The sequence below is a fragment of the Mobula birostris genome, chromosome 20 (assembly GCF_030028105.1).
Source record: "Mobula birostris isolate sMobBir1 chromosome 20, sMobBir1.hap1, whole genome shotgun sequence".
Taxonomy (NCBI): domain Eukaryota; kingdom Metazoa; phylum Chordata; class Chondrichthyes; order Myliobatiformes; family Myliobatidae; genus Mobula; species Mobula birostris.
This window is the reverse complement of record NC_092389.1, coordinates 58,659,639-58,671,443: the sequence shown is the minus strand read 5'-3', so window position 1 is coordinate 58,671,443 and position 11,805 is coordinate 58,659,639. Positions and strand designations below refer to the sequence as shown.

At 39.7% G+C, this 11,805-nt stretch overlaps 1 pseudogene; it reads left to right on the top strand.

Moving 5' to 3' along the window:
* The window catches only part of LOC140185006 (uncharacterized), a 686,808-nt pseudogene that overhangs the window by 442,003 nt on the left and 233,000 nt on the right, over positions 1 to 11,805 (top strand).

Sequence of the window (11,805 nt, the reverse complement as noted above, 5' to 3'; positions counted from 1 at the left end):
GAAATGTCGATTGTCCATTTCCCTCCACAGATGCTGCCTGACCCACTCAGTTCCCCCAGCCGCCCCATTTTGTTTTTCTCCAGGTTTAAGAGTGACAGACTGGGGTGTAAAACCGGGGTTAAGTAAATATTGAAAGCAGCTATTAAATCAGTTCATGCCACGAAACTGGAGTTGTGGAGAGAATATCGTGCTGTGAGGAGACAGATGATGACCGACCCGTGGCTGCAGGAAAAAGCAGAAGACTGGACATTCTACGTCATAGGGTGGAAAACATTATTATTTTTCCGGTGAAGTCCTGATTTCCGCTGTCCTTCCTGTGAAGAAACACCCTGACTTCAGCCATGTCCGTCCCGACTCCAATGGTAGGCCCGGGCTCCCTCACGCTGGTCACAATGAACTTTATTCGCCATAACAATATTCACGAGGATAAAAGATGCAATGCCTTTACCCAGTGAATTTACAGTCATTGTCAATGCGGTATTTAGTGCTATTTTACATTCGTTAAGACCAATAGGACTGTTGTCGCTCATGTGGCCCCCTGGGATGGTTCACAACTACAATAACTGAGAGGCTTCCTCAGCCAACCCGGCCCCTCCCTGTCCAGCAGTAGAGGATCCCAATAGTTCCCATGGTGTCCATGCAGCCTGGAATGTGCCAGTCGGCAGCATTCCTGTACGACAGGGGTTCCCAAACCATTTTTATACCATGGACCAATGGCAATGGTTTCATACCATTAACCGTGGTGCTCAGGTTGTGAACCCCTGCTCTACGGACATCTCGCTATGCTGGCACACCAACAAGTTTCGGGCGTCTTTCATCGAGCTGATGATCTTCCAGCAGCTCTTGCTGTCCGTTTTCCTGTGCGTCCTGGGAACAGCCCGAGGATCAGTGAGCCTCTGTCACACAGCTGCTGTGACACAGGCCCTTGCATCTTTCTCCACACATCTTCACCAGCCCACAGTCCGCAAAGAGGTGAGTGACCGTCTCGTCTCCACTGCAGTAATCTCGGGGCAGCGCGCTCTCGGAGTGATCTCCGGGCATGTAGCAAGGATCAGATTGGGAGGCCTCTCTCACCGCCAGCCACGTAATGTCTTGGTGCCTGTTGTTGAGATCAGATGATGAGGCATTCTGCCAGATGGTCTGGGCCGTCTGCTCAGGGAACCATTCCACTGTGTCCATCCAGTCCTTCTCCTGCAGTAACTGCAGGACATTCCATGCTGACCACTGTCTGAAGTTCTTGTGGTCAAAGCTGCTGGTCTGAAAGAACTGTAACCAACTTCATTAACACAAGGTTCACATCGAGAGCGCGATGAACAATGCAGTACATCTCCCTCTGAAAGAACTGTAACCAACTTCATTAACACAAGGTTCACATCAGGAGCGCGATGAACAAAGCAGTACATCTCCCTCTGAAAGAACTGTAACCAACTTCATTAACACAAGGTTCACATCAGGAGCGCGATGAACAAAGCAGTGCATTTCCCTCGTGATGACCCTACACAAAGTATTGGATCCGACCCAGTACATCACGGGTGGAGTCCTCCCAACCATTGAGCACATCAACATGAAACACTGTCGTAGCAAAGCAGCATCCATCATCAGAGATGCCCACCACCCAGGCCAGGATCTTTTCTCGCTGCTGCAATCAGGTAGAAGGTACAAGAGCCTCAGGACTCGCAACACCAGGTTCAGGAAACAGTTACTGCCCCTCAACGATCAGGCGCTTCACCAGTAGCTGATAACTACACTCACTCGCCCATCCACTGAGATGTTCCCACAACCAGTGATCACACTTCCTCGGTATTCTCCCTCTTTTTGCACCACATTTCAAATTTAATTCTGATGCATATTATTTTAATTTATAGTTTTTATTACTATGTATTGCAATGTACTGCTGTCACAAAACAACAAATTTCACCACATATGCCGGTGATATTAAACCTGATTCTGATACACAAACACACACAGTTGGGCTCAGACACACAACACTCCCACATCCCTCCCTTTCTGACTCCCTGCTTGCTCCGTGGCCCCCGGCATGAAGCTCAAACTGTTACCACACCTGCCCTTTAAATTCATGTCTGAGGGTGTTGTATCTGTTCACTGTTTGAGTTCTATTTTAAATGAAGAACATTGAATGGGAAAAAAGGTTTAAGTACAAGAATAAAGATCTCGTCTGAAGGTATATGTGTCAGAACAGGAGAGAATACATCTGCTGTCCCGTCTGACAGTGACTGCAGGTCAGGGTAGGAGACAGGGGGAGAGACTACATCTGCTGACCCGTCTGACAGTGACTGTAGGTCAGGGTAGGAGACAGGGGGAGAGACTACATCTGCTGACCCGTCTGACAGTGACTGCAGGTCTGTGTAGGAGACAGGGGGAGAGACTACATCTGCTGTCCCGTCTGATAGTGACTGCAGGTCATGGTAGGAGACAGGGGGAGAGACTACATCTGCTGACCCTGTCGGTATCAGCCCCAGCACTGAAGGCCTGTACGATCCCGGTCTCTGGGATTTTGTCGCACCTTTACAATCTGAGACTGGGTCGGGAAAAGATACCGGTGCTGGGGAAAACTTCCTTCTTGGTTCCTTCACCCAATCCGGCAACTCCATCTGAACTTAATGACTACAGACCAACTGCCCTCACACCTCATGTGATGAAGGTGCAGGTCCTGACTTTGTCACAACCACGAATTCGACAGCGCAGCAGATACGGCAATTGCGCTTGTGAATTTGCACGTGCCAGGTAATTATTATTTAATCGTGATAGTATTTAACTACATTCTTGTCGTCGTAGTGCTTGTCGAGATTTGGACAGAACATAGCAAAGCTTCGCTGCTGTTTTTCATTCCGCCTTCCCTGAGCCATTGGACTTTTAAAAGCAACTCACTCTGAAGACTAGCGGTATTCGTTTAATGTTTAGATATTCTTTTCGGCCGCAGTATAGGCTTCGTTTCCCTCTGAGAGTTTTAGTTAACAGCCCTGTTTGACCTTTCGTTTATTGCTTAATTTTCCTTTTCTCGAATAAAAGTCTGTGAACTATCGACCTGCTTCAGTGTCTCTCACTCCGCACCTTGGCCATATCCGAACCGTGGTGACAATACGGGGTCCTGCTGAGAGCGTACATACACTCTGCACAGGACTGGTCACCCTCCCGGAGTCAGCCTGTGGCATAAAGGGAATGAAGAGAAGATTCCCCAGATTGATTTGGGGGCTGAGGTCGTGTCCTCGCAGAGGTTACACTGACTGGGCCTGTTTCAAAATTTGAGAAATATGAGACAGTCTGACTGAAACAGACACCGTCTCACAGGGTAGGGGCAAGAATGATGTTTCACCTGGCTGGGTGGGGAACCAGGTGTCACAGACTCGAAATCTGTGATCACATCAACAGGACTGAGATGAGGAGAAATTTCCTCACTTAGAACGTGACGAATCTTTTCAATTTGCTGCAAAAGGTTTCTAAATTCAAAACGCAAGTTGGGGCTTTGCAATGCTTGTAACATTGCAGGACAGTGGTGCTGAGGTCAAATATCAGGCATGTTCTGAGAGAAGAACAGAACCGGCACAAGGGGCCGAATGGCCACGCTTACTCCTGTTTCTTATTTTCCGCACCTTGTTCTCCCTTGGCCTTCTGCCTGTCAGATTGCACTTGGGAGCAGTGTATTTCTCCAAGGGTTGTAATGTATAATATCAGAGGGCATATATTAAGTTGAGAAGTGGTTATTTTCAAAGGAGTTGTGAGGAGCAAGCTTTTGAAGAGAGTGGTGGGCGCTTGGAATGTTCTGTCTGGGATGGGGGTACAGGCAGAAACATAGATCTTTAAGAGACATTTAAATAAGCACATGGATATGAAGGAAATGGATGTGGACAGAAGAGATTAGTATACTTGACTATTTTATTCCTAATTTAATTGATTCAGCACAACTTTATATACTGAAGGACATGTTTTAAAATGCTATGTTCAATGTAAATCAGCCATGATTGAATGACAGGGCACAATCTTCGCCAAAGGCCTAATTCCTATGTGTTGTGGTCTTGGTGTTGTCTCATCTTGAAGCCATGTAGTCCTTGTGATGAAGGTACACTCAAAATGTAAATGGGAAGAGAGTTCCAAGATATAAACCTGATGACAGCGGTGGAACAGTGACTATTTTTTTGAGGTCCGAATTTTGGACGACTGATAGATAACCCTTTAAAAAATGAAATTCTTCAGGACTATCATGTGGGAGTAGGAATATAATTTACCTGCCTGCAAAACCTGGTGACAAGATTGAACAATGTTTGTGAAGAAAATCAAAGTTCAAAGTGCATTTATTATTTATGTACAACCCTGAGATTCGCCTTCCCATTGACAGCCACGAAAGAAGGAAACACGGTGGAATTTGTTCAAAGGAAGCATTTAATACCCAACGTGCAAAAAAAAAGCATGTCAAAAAAACTTCTGCCTGCAGAGAAGGATGAATATAAAAGAGTCAACATAAACAGCATATTCAGCAAAAAGATGTACAACTAGGAAACAAGAATAACGAGTTGACTATTTATGTCCGAGAAAACACATTTATTTGATGAGTGGAATTTCTGAATTTGTTCTAATCTAGATCCCTTAGAGCAGGATTTCCCAAAATTTTCTGATGCCATTGGCCATTACCATTAAGCATGGGCTCTGTGGACTCCAGGCTGAGAACCGTGCTTTAGATACTTGATAAGAGATTAATTTGGTACTGAAAGAAGATGGATCAAGAAGATCACCTGTTCTCTTATTGAATAGCTGCACAACCTCACTGGATAGGGGAGTCTAGGACAAGAGGGCACGACTTCAGAATTGAAGGACGTCCATTTAGAACAGACTTGGGGAGAAATTACTTCAGTCAGAGGGTGGTAAATCTGTTGAATTTGTTGCCACGAGTGACTGTGGAGGCGAAGTCATTGGGTGGGTTTAAGGCAGAGATTGATAGGCTCTTCATTAGGCAGGGCGTCAGAGGGTATGGGGTGAAGGCATGGGAGTGGAGATACCAGGAAGAATTGGATCAGCCCATGATTGAATGGTGGAGCAGTCTTGATGGGCCAAATGGCCTATTTCTGCTTCTATATCTTATGTTCTTATGTCTAAATAGCCTGCTCTGTTCCGATCTCTCATGTATCTGTATTCTCATTTCTATTGAGGTATCCTTTCATGTCTCTCTGGAATCCAAAGGTTGCCCAGGAGCCAGGAACAGAAATAGCTTTACAATTAAACCAATTGGTTTGAAAGATTTCGTGGGTTCTTTGCCCATTCAGACCTCTGATGCTGGAGGGAATGACGCTCTTGCTGAAATGTTGAGTGTGGATTCTGCAGGGAGCGCTCATGGAGTGAGGTCGTCTCTCTGGCTTCGCTCCATTCCCGTTATCCTTTTTAACCTATGATCTCTTTGATCTAATCAACTTTAAGTACACCAGAAGACTTACTTTATCTCTCTGAATTATCGAATAATTGACTTCCTTTTGTCAATCGCAACTTTTGAGCTTAAAGAAATGAGTACGAGATCTAAAACCAAAGACGGGAAAGACGCTGATGGGAACGGAGGAAAGAAGAAAGGTGACTCTAAACCAACGAAATTAACTTACGAAGTTATGGTGAAGTGTTTGGAGGAAATGTTTGAGCAGCATCGGATAAAATTATCTGAAAGTTTAACTGCTCAATTTGAACAACAACGTCAAAGCCTTAATGAAGATTTAAAATCAATCACGGAATCTTTGAAATTCCTGAATGCTGATGTTCAAAAACACGATGCAAAAATTTCTGAGCTGGATACTAAATCTCAGAAGACGGATACAAAAGTTGAGATCTTAGAGAAGAATCTAGCTTCGACTACAAAACAGCTCCAACAACTTAAATCCAAAGTTATTGATCTTGAGAATCGATCGAGAAGACAAAATTTACGTTTAATTGGCCTACCCGAGGATGTTGAGGTTGGAGGTCCTGTAATATTCTTTGCTAAACTTTTAAAGGATTCGTTCGGTTCAGTTTTTCCCAACGATCCTCCATTACTCGATCGCGCCCATCGTATACCGTGGGTAAAGTCGGCAGCGGCTGTTTCCAAACCCAGACCAGTTATTCTTCGTTTCCATTATGTTAATGTTAAAGAATAGCTTCTCCAGATCGCTCGTCGACAAGGGATGATCAAATATCGCCAGCATTCCTTCAGAATAGTTCAAGACTACAGTTCTGAAGTGATGAAGGAACGACTGACTTTTAAACCTTTAATGTCGGAATGCTATCAAAAAAATCTCAAACCGGCACTACTGTATCCTGCACGACTCAGAATCTCTCTTCCCAATGGAAATCGTCGTGTTTTCCACTCTACAACTGCCGCTCGGAGCTTTTTGGATGATAATTTCCCATCTGATACAGATACCCTTTCCTAATCTGTGTTGGGTGCTTCCAGCACCATTTTTTTTTCTCTCTGGTGTTTTCCTTCAAAATAAACCTTCTACTACTGTGCGATAAAGGTTTTTTATAAGTTTAAGATTTTTGTTCTTTGTTCTTTACTATAGTGATTATTCTATAACTTATATAGAATATTTATCTTCTATGAATAACATCACTTTCCCTTAGTTAACCTTTTGTTTTAATTTATCCTTTTTTTGTTATTACTAATGATCCGATCCGACGGTCATTTGTAGTTGTATGCTTCCTATTTTTGATTTTCGCATAATTAAAATGGCGACTTGTCTTTCTTTTTCTATAATTTTTATTTTTTTTCGGGACGCCATGTTCTTATGCTTCTTCTTCCCATAATCCATTTTTCTTATTTTGGAAGCGTTTTTTTATTTACTCGTTTATAACTAACTAATTATATGCACTGATACTGGTTTCTTTTATTTTATATATTTTAGTAATTTTTACTATGGAGACCAATTTACAATACTGTTTATTTTTCACATATTAGTCTTTGGGAGGTCACTTATTTAACATATATTTTTGGAGTTGCCCCCTGCAGAAATGGGGTTAAAGTTAGTATTAGTTAGCGCTTTTTTCAGCCTTCTCTGGCTCAGTTCGGGTTTCTATTTGGGGTTGGGGGAGGGAGTGGTCTTTTTCTTTTTTAATTTTTTCTATTGGGCTGATTCAGAACTACAAAGATGTCCCCAGTGTCGAGATTTCCAGTTCCTCTCTAATCATGTATTCCTCTTCCGATTTCATGAGCTCACATTATGGTTAACCCCTTACTCACCAAAGGGTTAATTTTTAGTTATGGCTCATTCTATTAATTTTGTCTCTTGGAATACAAATGGTTTAAACCATCCAATAAAACGGAAAAAGATTTTCAAAATATTCCAAAGACTGAATGCTCATATTATCTTTGCTCAAGAGACTCATGTAAGGAAAGAGGACAGTCAACGCTTCTTTAAGTTTTGGAAAGATCAACAATACCACTCAAATGCTCAAGCCAAAATTAAAGGCGTTTCAATTTTTATTGATCCCTCAATTACATTCATTCATCAAGACATCATTTCAGATCCTAATGGCAGATTTCTGTTAATTACGGGGGTACTTTTTTAATAAAAAGGTCGCTATGGTTAATGTTTACGCTCCGAATGTGGATTATCCTGAATTCTTTAAACATTTACTTACTTCCCTTCCTAATTTAAACGAGTATATGTTGATGATGGGCGGTGATTTTAATTTATGTTTGAATCCCATGTTGGATAGATCCACAAGTAGTCCGGCTTTACCGAATAAGTCGGCTACTATTATCAACTCTTTTATGTTGGATGCTGGGATTTCAGAAATTTGGAGATTTCTACATCCAAATGATAAGGAATTCTCTTTTTTTTCACATGTTCACCGTTCTTTTTCCCGAATTGATTATTTCCTGATTGACTCTCGTTTGATTTCATATGTAGTTGATTGTAATTATGACATTATTGCTATTTCAGATCATGCTCCATTGAAACTTTCCATCAAGTTAATGGATACCTTTTGTACTACCAGACAATGGCGATTTAACCCTATTTTGCTTCAAGATCAGGACTTTGTCAAATTTATAAAGGAGCATTGATTTCTTCTTTTCAACTAATACTACGGGCGAAGTTTCCAACGGAACTGTTTGGGACGCCTTTAAAGCTTATATCCGTGGTCAGATTATTTCCTATTCGGCCGGTTTGAAAAGACGTATTAACAACGAAATACTTCTACTGGTTGATAAAATTAAAGAAGTTGATAAAAAAATATGCTATTTCTCCTAGCAAGGAGCTGTACAAACACAGAGTTGAACTCCAATTGGAACATAGCTTATTATTAACATCCTTGTTCGAAAATCAATTAATGAGAACTAGAAGTGATTTTTATATTCATAGTGATAAATCGGGTAAATTACTGGCTAGCCAATTGAAATTTGATTCGGTTAAACGTCAAATTACTAAGATCCGCAAACAGGATGATACTTTCACAGTTGATCATGTTGGGATAAACCAAACCTTTCAAGAATTTTATACCTCTTTATATCATTCTGATTTTCCTCATGATTCTAATTTCATGCATGATTTTTTAAGTAAATTGAGTTTTCCGAAACTATCTCCCGAAGATTGCCTATCATTAGAAACTTCCATTTCAGAGGAAGAAATAATAACTGCAATCTCATCATTAAATTCCAGTAAAGCACCCGGTCCCGATGGGTTTACAGTGGAATTTTTTAAATTTTTTTCCCTCCATTCTTTCTTCTAAGTTGTCCAGAATATTTAAGGAAGCAATTAGTTTAGGTAAATTACCACAATCGTTTTATGAAGCCTCTATTTCCTTAATTCTTAAAAAGAATAAAGATCCTACGGATTGTGCATCCTACAGACCGATATCTCTTCTGAATGTAGATTCAAAAATTTTTTCAAAAATTCTAGCTACTAGACTGGAGAAGGTGTTACCTCAAATTATTTCCATGGATCAAACCGGATTCATTAAAAATCACTATTCATCTTTTAATATTAGGAGGTTAATGAATATTGTTTATACCCCCTCACTTACTACCCCGGAATGTATTATCTCATTAGATGCTGAGAAAGCCTTTGACAGAGTTGAATGGCCTTATTTATTTAATGTTCTTGAGAAATTTAATTTTAATTTGACATTTATATCTTGGATTAAATTGTTATATTACTCCCCGGTAGCCTCGGTCTGTACAAATAATTATAGATCTCCTTTTTTTCGTCTTTTTCGCGGTATTAGGCAAGGTTGCCCTCTTAGTCCTTTACTATTTAATATTGCTCTTGAACCTTTAGCAATTGCTATCCGTGACTCGCCAAATATTGTTGGTATTACCCGTGGAAATGAAATACATAAACTATCATTATATGCAGATGATTTGTTGTTATATATCTCTAACCCGGAGAAGTCAATTCCTGCTATCTTAGATCTGTTAGCTCAATTTAGTAACTTTTCTGGTTACAAATTGAATCTTAGTAAGAGTGAATTATTCCCTTTAAATAAGCATGTACCTATTTATGGACGTTTACCATTTAAATTGGTTACTGATTCATTTATATACTTAGGGATAACAATTACCAAAAAATATAAAGATTTATTTAAAGCTAATTTTTTTACCTTTAATTGATCAGATTAAACTTTTATTTACCAAATGGTCCCCAATCTCTTTGTCTTTGATTGGTCGGATTAATGCTATTAAGATGATCATTTTGCCTAAATTTTTGTATATATTTCAATCGGTTCCAATTTTTATCCCAAAATCTTTTTTTGATAACGTGGATTCAACAATTTCCTCATATATTTGGCAGAATAAAAATCCTAGGTTAGGTAAAAGATATTTAAAGAAATCCAAGAAGGAGAGGGGACTTGCCCTCCCAAATTTTAGATTCTATTATTGGGCAATTAATATTCGATATTTAAAATTTTGGCTACAAGATTTAGACGCATCTTTAAACCCTCATTGGGTAAATCTTGAATCTAATTCATTACAAGGGTTTTCCTTGGGTTCGGTCTTAGGAACTTTACTTCCTTTTACTTCTTTTAAATCATATAAACAAATGAATAACCCAATAGTTAAACATACTTTACGTATATGGTTTCAATTTCGAAGATTTTTTGGGTTTAATCAATTCATTCTAGCAAGTCCCATTATATCAAATTTTCTTTTTCAACCTTCCATGATGGATCAAGCTTACTTTGATTGGAAAACCAAAGGTATAATATCTTTTCGCGATTTATTCTTGGATAACTGTTTTATGTCTTTTGATCAACTCTCTAATAAATATAACTTACCCAGATCTCACTTTTTTAGATATTTACAGATTAGAAACTTTTTAATTACTGTCTCTCCTAATTTTCCACACCCATATCCAATGGACACTTTGGAAAAAATCTTAGACTTAAATCTTTCTCAGAAAGGTGTAATAGCAATTGTATATAATATAATTATGAATTTATGTCCTGATGCCTCTAGTAAAATTAAAGCTGACTGGGAAAGAGAACTTGAGATTAATATACCGACTGAAAAATGGGAAAAAATTCTTCAGTTGGTGAATTCATCCTCTGTATGTGCTAAGCATAGGTTGATACAGTTTAAAGTAGTTCACAGGGCTCATATGTCCAAAGATAAACTATCTCGTTATTACTCTTATATTAATCCAATATGTGACAGATGCCAGTCTGAGATTGCTTCTTTAACTCACATGTTTTGGTCATGTCCCTTGTTGGAGAAATATTGGAAAGATATTTTTGATATTATTTCAACGGTCCTAAATCTAGACTTACAACCTCATCCAATTACTGCTATCTTTGGACTACCAATGATAGACTTAAATAATTTAACCTCTTCATCACGAAGGATGATTGCATTTCTTACTTTAATAGCTAGAAGGTCCATCTTGTTGAATTGGAAAGAGATCAACCCTCCTAAAGTATTTCATTGGTCTTCACAAACTACGGTGTGTCTGAATTTGGAGAAAATTAGAAGTGCAGTTTATGACCCCTCTATTAAGTGTGAAAAAATTTGGAGGCCATTTATTCAGCATTTTCATTTGATGTAATTTGATCATTTCCAAACTGGTTTTATTTCTCTGTACTGTTGTTGGAGGGGAATGGAGGCGTCGATGCTGAGGTTTTCTTCTTTTCCATTTTTAAGTTGTTAGTTTTGCCCAAGTCTTTTAGTTTAGTTTAGTTGTTTTTCTTTCTTTTGGGATGTTTTTTTTTCTTTTTTTTGTCTTTTTCCTTTTTTTTTTTGCTTTATATTATCCGTGATCAGTTCTACATGTATGGGCGTTTTGGTAATTTCCACTATTTGGTTTTGCAATTACTCTTTTTTTAAATGTAACAATATATCTCATATTATCTGTATTATTGCTATGTTTTGTTTCTATATTTTCAAATTAATAAAAAGATTGAAAAAGAAAGAAAGAAACCTACCGAGTGTTGAACGGACTAGATAGGGTGGATGTGGAGAGGTTGTTTCATGTGGTGGGGATACCCAGACTAGAGGACACAGTCTCAACATTGAGGGGACCTTGTGAACAGAGGTCAGGAGGAATACTTTTAGCCAGAGAGTAGTGGCCCTGTGGAATACTCTATCACAGACTGCGGTGGAGGCCAAGTCTGTGGGTATATTTAAGGCGGAGGTTGATCATTTCCTGATTGATCAGACCATCAAAGGACATGGTGAGAAGGCAGGTGTATGCAGTTGAGTGGGATCCAGGATCAGACCTGACGGAATGGCGGAACGGAGTCGATGGGCTGAACGGCCTAATTCTGCTCCTTTGTCTTATGGTGTCATTAAGATTCACCCTGACCCCCGCTCTCCCTGTCAGCACCACCCCCACTTAT